This window comes from Vigna unguiculata, unplaced genomic scaffold (assembly GCF_037176805.1).
Source record: "Vigna unguiculata cultivar grain cowpea cultivar isolate G323 ecotype 2 unplaced genomic scaffold, ASM3717680v1 ptg000310l, whole genome shotgun sequence".
NCBI classification, from domain to species: Eukaryota; Viridiplantae; Streptophyta; class Magnoliopsida; order Fabales; family Fabaceae; genus Vigna; species Vigna unguiculata.
Window position 1 is genome coordinate 26,262 of NW_028196945.1, and position 6,702 is coordinate 32,963.

Consider the following 6,702-nt stretch of genomic DNA (forward strand, 5'->3'; position numbering starts at 1 on the left):
AACAGATGGAACTCTTTTTATTCCAGGAACAAGTAGAAAAAAATTGATGAATCATTAAATAATTTTGTAATTCAATTTTCCAATTTTTATAATTAGTATCTTTTAATATGTTTTTATTTCATTTGAATATTATATATAATGAATTCGAATCAAAATGTAATAAATCAAAAAAAATAGAAGGACAAGGTTGAAATTAGATATGCAAACAACTTGCGTCCAATAGGATTTGAACCTATACCTAAGGTTTAGAAGACCTCTGTCCTATCCATTAGACAATGGACGCTTCTATTTTATATTTGATTCTTTAACCTTTTTAACTAAACCTTATTAAAAAGATTAAAGAATCAAACAAATATAAAGAATTCTAGAAATTATAAAAATAAAATAAATCAAATATTTAGAATAAAAGAAAAAAAAAATAAAAAAGAAAAATCAATTGAATATAATTGAATATATATAACTAAAACTAAATTAAGAAATGAAAATGAAGAATTGACAAATTCTTTAAGAATTCTAGATTCATTCTCGAAGAAAAAAGATAGATTTAAATAGAATAAAATAGAAGCGGGTAGCGGGAATCGAACCCGCATCGTTAGCTTGGAAGGCTAAGGGTTATAGTCGACGTTGATTCATCATTTTGATTTAACGTCTCTAATTCAAAACTGAACGTGAAACTTTTGTTTCATTCGGCTCCTTTACGGAATGAAGAGATGGACAATAAAAAAAATTGACCCATAACATCTATGTCAGCCTTTTTGTATGAATAGGTTTCAAATATCTTGCTTTTTAGATGATCCCTCTAGAAGAGCAATATTCTAACAATCTATGTTTTTTTTCTAGTTACTTCGTTCTCTATTTCTATTTCAGAAAATCTTTAGGAAAAGAAGAAAATTTCCGTCGAGCTAAAAAAATGTCGATGTCTCTAGTAAACTAAAAGAATCGTTTAATAGCTATTTTGCTTCAATTTTTACTATGCAAAAAAATGGAAGATTTAGTTACGATTAGAAAGAAACTTTGTATATTTCTCTCCATAGATCCTTTAGTAATACTCAAAAAATTCGGATTATAGATCCAATTCCAAAAACTTATGTTTCATAATTTTAAAACTCAATTTGTCAAATTCGATTTGATTCTTCTTGTATACAAATTACAATAATGTATATTATACCGCAAATAATTCATCGAGGGGTATAAAGGAGTCCCTTTAAGTAAAAAATAAAGTTTTTGATCGGCATATGAATCAAATGGGGGATCCCTTAACTTTTGGGGGGTCCTTGAAACGAATCGCACTTTTACCACTAAACTATACCCGCTACAATATCATTATTGTATCTTTTGTTGAACAAAGCAATCAGACAAAATAAAGAAATGGGAGGCATAATATTCTAATAAGTCGAGTATTGACATGTTTCATTAGAGAATCTTCTAATGAAATTTGAAAAACGGGATAATTTTCATTTTTTTATTTTGCTGAAGGTTATATATATATACAATTTACGTTACCAGAAAAAAGAGAGGGAGTAAGAAAAGAGAACATTTTTATATTATCTTATTTTGGTTTTATCTCATAGGAATCTATCCGTATCTCTTATTTTTTTTTTAATTACAAATATTTTTACAAATATTTTTTTTTCGAATAAAATATATTCAAATAAAGAATTTTTCTTCAATATTCATGGGAATAAAAGAAAAAGAGCCCGACTAGGTACTGGCCGGGCTCATTGGCTGTATAAAAAGAAAAAAAGAAAACTAAAATATATAGAATAATAAAAAAAAGATAGATAAGATAAAAAAGAATAAAAAAAAAGCAAGTCTCTTTTTTTTTTAAGCTCCCTTTTTGTTCTTCTTGTTTATGTGATATAACATAAACAAAGTAATTCTTTTTTTTTTCAATTGGGGAGAGATGGCTGAGTGGACTATAGCGTCGGATTGCTAATCCGTTGTACAAATTCTTGTACCGAGGGTTCGAATCCCTCTCTTTCCGTTGATAATTTGGTATTTTTTTTTGAACTTGTTTTTTTTATTTACTAGTTAAAGATGTTAAAATAGAGAAAATCCTAAAAATATTTCAAAATTCCGCACAAGCAAGAAAACACAGAATCCACTTTTTTCTTATTCTATTCTTCACGTCCTGGATTACGTCCTGGATCGTTAGATAGGAATCCGAAGATGAAAAGAGAAACGAAAAAGATCACTACCGTATAAACAAAAAGTTTTAGAGTAAGCATTATGAAATCTCCAAGATAATTAAAAAACGACAAAGAAAGAGAATAGATTCTCTTATATTACAACATATTTTGTTTCTTTTAATACTAAGATACTAAGTTTCTAAAAAATGAAGTTTTTTTAGGATATGAGGAGATATATATATATGAGTTTCGAAAATGAATTGATAGTAAGAGTAGATTATTTTATTACAAATTATCAATAATTCTTTTGACCAAAAATCCTTTTTTTCTGTAATCTAGGTATTCGATTGGTGAGGGGTTCCAATCGAATAATCGGATTAGGTTTTTTCAATTCAAAAAACGTAAATGATGAGAAGGTCCCTTTTTTTCCTATATATTGAAAAATTTCAATATTGGAATCCAGAAGTCACACTGTAAGACTTATCTGATCTTATAAATTGTTAAAATGTTCGAGTTTTAGTTTTCTGAAAAATTCTGAATTTTTTTACGACATTATTCAAATTAAAAATATCATCGAAAACTTACAGCAGCTTGCCAAACAAAAGCTAAAAGAAAAAATAGTACGGGTATTACTGGCATAATATCCACAATTGGATTCAAGAAAGCGTAGGCTTCGGGCAATTTCTCCAAAAAAAAACTACTGGAATAAAGGACGGAGTGAATACAAATACAGATCCAACTAAAGATATTAAGCATAACAAACATTTTGTTCTTTAAAAAAAATAAAAGTTATTTTTGTTTTTTTTTTTTCATTCTAATTTTCAATTTTATTGCATTATATACATAATACAATAAAAAGGAAAATAAAGAGTTATGAATAAAAGTAAAAAAATGAATCAAATAAGATAAGAATCTCGAGAATCCTTCTTTTATTTGAACTTTTCCAGTTTCAAAATATTTTTTATTCTGAAATCAAAAAAATTGAAGAAATCATACTTCCTTCTATATAATATCTTAATTGAATTGTATGTAATGATCAATCAATTTAGTTTTATCCTATCTATCTATATCCATTTATAGATATAGATAGATATGTAGATACGCATATAAAATACTAGTCGCAAAATTTTTTTTTTATAGAAATTTTTGAACTGGAATTGACGAACAACCAATATCAATAATAGTCTTTATTAATGTAAAATGGAAAATGGGGCGTGGCCAAGCGGTAAGGCAACGGGTTTTGGTCCCGCTATTCGGAGGTTCGAATCCTTCCGTCCCAGAGCATATCTATTTAGGATGTATATCATATTTGAATACAGATTGTATCGCATAATTAAAAGGGACCCTCCTTTTTTTGAAAAAAAAAATTATCATTTTTCTACTTTACAAATTATAAAAATAGAATAGAGTAGAAAATATATTGCTAGAATATCAAGTTCATTTTCATTTATGTCTTTACTTTTAAAAAGGTTTTCATTATATATAAGAAAAACCGAAACGTAAAAAAAAGGATAGATTCTTATGTAGCGAATGAATCAATCACTATTCACGATTCGATAATTACATACTGGATCTAAGCTAAGGGAATGTTAGAGTAAAACTTCGTTTGAAACGATGTGGTAAAAAGCAACGTGCGGCTTGAAAGACATGATTAAATTAGGGGTGGATTTTGATATCCGCCATTTTTTCTAGTATTTTACAAACGAACATGATCTTGACTTGACATCATTTGTTCTGTTCCACTAGACCCCTTTTTTTGTTTTTGGGACAGGAAAGGGATTAATGATGTAAATAGTACATGATGGAACTCGAATTTATTCATTTCTCGGGAGCAAGTATCTAAAATTTAATAAATTCTAAAAAGTTAATAAGTCTGTTTATTTTATAAAAATAGAAAGGATCTTATTTCAGCCAGGTTCAAAAAAAATGGTTGAAATTTGTAAAATTGCTTTTTTATCAAAAAGTTTATCCGCAGGAATTAACTTTTTTTATGATTCTTTCAGAGAAAAACAGGTATGTTGCTCCCATTTTTTTAAAAAATTGAAGATTCCCGGAGTAATGTCTAAACCCAAAGATTCAAAGAAAAGCTAAAAAATCAGGGAATTAAGGAAATACCATTTTCAAATTGTATCATCAATTCTATTATCAAAAATTTTAGAAAAAAGAAATGAATGATAAAGAAACGAAATACGGGCAAGAAAGAGGAGTAGAGACCACTCAATAAATGAAATAGCTGCTGCTTGGTTTTCTTTTTAGTTTTTTGAGAATTTTTCAAATTGAGTGTTATGGAGGTACAAATAGGAAGAGTTTTTTTTTTTCAGAAAGAAAATACGAAAGAAAAATACTTCAGTCATTGTTTAATTGATTTGATGATTTTATTGCTCTATTTTACATCATAATTTTCGAAATACATAGAATTTTTGATATTCTCGAGCCGTACGGGGATAAAAATTTCCTGTACGTTTGGAGGGGGGGTATCTATATCTATCCCAAAGAGCTGTTTATCGAATTGTTGCTAAGGGATGTTCGACCCCAAAGAGAGGGAAGATATCTTCAGAAAGTGGATCCTATAAAGAATTAAACCTATTTCAATATTCCTGTTATTCTTTCATTTCCTTGACAAGGGGCGCTTAACCTACAGGAACTGTTCAGCATATTTCAAAAAAGGCAGGTGTTTTTATAGAACTTAGCTCGAATCAACAAACGAAATTCAATTAATGAAATCAAAAAGGGGGTGTAGATTATTTGTATATAGATTTACAAAACTCCCCGCTCTCTTGTTATATTCATACTTCATTTTTTTATTTCTTGTTGTTTATATAGAATCATAGAATGCAATTTTATATAGTCAGACAATTCATGAAATTTTCATAAATCTTCAAAAAAAATGAAAAATTGTATAGAGATAAAAGAGAGAATATAGGAAAAAAAAGAGTAACTAAATATAGTAATTGGACTTTTAAATAGATTCCCCCCTATGAGGTGATTTTTTTATTTCATATTTCTTCTTATTTTATTGTTATTTCTTTTTAATATTGACTCGCTCTTTATTTTTTTCAGTTATTAATTCTAGTTATTTGATTTATATACTTTTTTTTGATAGTAAATAAATGAGATAGAATATTCAAAATGGAATATTTCTATTATTTGATTTTTCATCCAATGACTATACATTTTTTTTTATGGAAATACAGGAAAAAACTCTATGGAAAAATGGTGGTTCAATTCTAAGTTACTTAATAGGAAGTTCGAATACAGGTGTGAATTAAGTAAATCAATGGAGAGTCTTGGTCCTATTGAGAATACCAGTCTAAGCGAAGAACCCAAAATTTTAACTGATATAGATAAAAAAATTCAGAGGTGGGATGATCGTGATAATTCTAGTTATAATTCTTTTGATTATTTAGTAGGTGTCGATAACATACAGGATTTCCTATCTGATAAAACTTTTTTAGTTAGGGATAATAAGAAGAACAGTTATTCCATATATTTAGATATTGAAAATAAAACTTTGGAGATTAACAACAATCATTCTTTTCTAAGGGTTTTTTCTAGCTATCTGAATACTGTTATTAAGAGTGATTACGATCATTCCATGTATGATACTCCTTTTAGTTGGAACAATTATATTAATAGTTGCATTGATAGTTATTTTCATTCTCAAATCTGTGTTGATAGTTGCATTTTTGGTAATATAGTCGAATATAATGACAGTTATTTTTATAGTTACTTTTTAGGTAAGGTCAGAAATTGTAGTGAAAGTGAGAATTCTAGTTTTAGTTTAATAACTAGTACGAATGATACAAATGATAGTGATTCCACTCTAGTAGAAAATTATATGAATCTCCATGAAAGTGAACAATTGACGCATTTGTGGATTGAATGCGAAAATTGTTATGAATTAAATTATAAAAAATTTTGGAAATCAAAAAGGAATATTTGTGAATACTGTGGATATCATTTGAAAATGGACAGTTCAGATAGAATCGAATTTTCGATTGATTCGGGTACTTGGAATCCTATGGATGAAGACATGGTTTCTCTGGATCTCATTGAATTTCATTCAGAAGAAGAACCTTATAAAGATCGTATTGATTCTTATCAAAGAAAAACAGGATTAACTGAGGCTGTTCAAACAGGGACAGGTCAAGTAAATGGTATTCCTGTAGCAATTGGTATTATGGATTTTAAGTTTATGGGAGGTAGCATGGGATCCGTAGTAGGTGAGAAAATCACCCGTTTGGTAGAATATGCTACTAATCAACTTTTACCTCTTATTCTCGTATGTTCGTCCGGAGGAGCGCGTATGCAAGAAGGAAGTTTGAGCTTGATGCAAATGGCTAAAATTTCTTCTGCTTTATATTATTATCAAACAATTCAAAAATTATTCTATGTATCGATACTTACATCTCCTACTACGGGTGGGGTGACAGCTAGTTTTGGCATGTTGGGGGATATCATTATTGGCGAACCAAACGCTTATATTGCATTTGCTGGTAAAAGAGTAATTGAACAAACATTGAATAAGACAGTGCCCGAAGATTCACAAGTAGCTGAATCTTTATTCAATAAG

At 28.5% G+C, this 6,702-nt stretch overlaps 1 non-coding gene across 1 annotated transcript; it reads right to left on the reverse strand.

Moving 5' to 3' along the window:
- Window positions 1-211: 211 nt before the first annotated feature.
- Window positions 212-283, reverse strand: TRNAR-UCU (transfer RNA arginine (anticodon UCU)). Its single transcript has one exon. It is a non-coding gene; the product is annotated as a tRNA-Arg (tRNA).
- Between the last annotated feature and the right edge of the window lie 6,419 nt (window positions 284-6,702).